The sequence below is a fragment of the Colobus angolensis genome, unplaced genomic scaffold, assembly GCF_000951035.1.
Source record: "Colobus angolensis palliatus isolate OR3802 unplaced genomic scaffold, Cang.pa_1.0 Scaffold5, whole genome shotgun sequence".
In the NCBI taxonomy this organism is placed as follows: Eukaryota; Metazoa; Chordata; class Mammalia; order Primates; family Cercopithecidae; genus Colobus; species Colobus angolensis.
Window position 1 is genome coordinate 32,172,749 of NW_012118487.1, and position 1,530 is coordinate 32,174,278.

At 53.3% G+C, this 1,530-nt stretch overlaps 1 protein-coding gene across 5 annotated transcripts in view; it reads right to left on the reverse strand.

The window, feature by feature from the left end:
* The window catches only part of GUCY1A3 (guanylate cyclase 1, soluble, alpha 3), a 69,352-nt gene extending 68,407 nt beyond the window's left edge, over window positions 1-945 (reverse strand). For 3 of the 5 annotated variants that reach the window (XM_011959742.1, XM_011959743.1, XM_011959739.1), the window contains exons 1-2: window positions 459-631; window positions 260-333 (exon numbers count right to left, since the gene is read on the reverse strand). The gene's annotated coding sequence lies outside the window, so the exon portion shown is untranslated. Of the gene's footprint in view, window positions 1-259; window positions 334-458; window positions 632-689 lie in introns of those variants that run through there. The other 2 variants (XM_011959738.1, XM_011959741.1) reach the window with 2 other exon arrangements.
* Window positions 946-1,530: the final 585 nt, after the last annotated feature.

The window sequence follows — 1,530 nt, forward strand, 5'->3', positions numbered from 1 at the left end:
ACCCCCGTCAGGTCTCCTCCTTCGGGCGCCGCGGGTCCCGAAGGGCCCCAGGCCCTGGGCCGGCCCCCCGGGCGTCGTCTCCTGTCCTCTCGCTCCTCCCCAGCGTGGGAACCCGGCCCTGGCTCCCCAGGGCTGGGCAGCTGGGAGCGTACGGAAGGTTTCTCAGGAGAGGAAGGAGACCCTGCCCAAGCCGGGGTCCCGGAAGAGGGACCGCCTGTCTGAAGAGCCCCGACCGCGTGGGGATGCAGAGACCACTTACTCGGTGGCTTCGCACACCTCGGGGCTGTGCTTCCGGATCTCTAGCAGTTCCAGGGTGCCCCTCACAAATCCGCACTGCGAAGGGAGAAAGAGAGCGGGCGTCAGGGGTGGCAGGCGGTGAGCGGGAGAGGGGACCCTGCAGTGGTACCTGTGGGTCCCCGCGCGAGTGCACCCTGGGCACTCGCGGCAGCGGCACTTACGCTTGGGTCGCTCGTGTCTACCTGCTCAACAGGCTGGGCGGGACGCTGCGTGCCTCGGAAACTGTATCGCCCGCGTCGCTCCCAGACAGTCCTCCTTGCCTTTGTCTCTCTGTGTCTGTCTGTGTCTCCCTCTTTGATCACCCCAAAGGAACCCTTGCAGTTCCTTTCCATAAGCCTCCTCCCCTTCTCTGCACCGAAAAACTGAAAAAGAAAGTAGCAGCGAAAACGCACCATGGTGAGATCACGCAGGGCTGGGGTCCCTAGGCTCCTCCAGGCGCTCCCTCCCCCACAGGTGTCCTCCGCCTGGGTTTGTTCCAGACTGCTCGCTGCTCTAGCGCAGGGAAAGTGTAGGAAAACTCTGCACTGAAACCTGCTTCTGGAAAACTGACTCTGCGCTGAGTCCCACCCACCAGGCTCAGACTAGGGCAGGGGAACTGAGTCCTGGTCTCTGCAGCCGCCCAATCGCCATAACAGCAATTACGGTGTGGAGACAGAGACCTGGAGCAGGGGACAAAAAAAAAAAAAAAAAAAAAAAGAGAGAAAGGCAAAAATTGGAGGGGACTCCAGGAAAATTTGGCCCACTTAAAAAGAAAAACAAAACATGTCTTCTCCACTATGCACTGGTCCAGAGAAACTGTAGTTTTCCACAGTTAAAAACTCCAACATTTCTGCTGGGAAGTTGACATCTGTGCTGATGACATTCTTGTCCTGGTTTTCAGATTTGAAGCCAAACTACCCATTTGCAGATGCAATTTTATGGTTACAGAGATTTTACAAATTTTCAGTAAGGTCTGACTTCTGCCTGGTTCAATGCATTTAGTTCTATTTGTTACCTATGTGTGTGTTGTGATACTATGCTTTTAGTCACCTTTCTGACTTAAAAAAAAATCCCATTATGCTGTTCCATTGTGAATTAACAATTAATCATGATCTTTATGTGATCCCTTTTCAATTCAGTTCAATTCATGGTTATCTTCGTCTTTTATATCTTCCCCAAATACACCATCTAATCTGGTCCCATTTTAAGCTCATCACATTTGCAGACTTTCTCCCAGTCTTGCATATTGTGCTT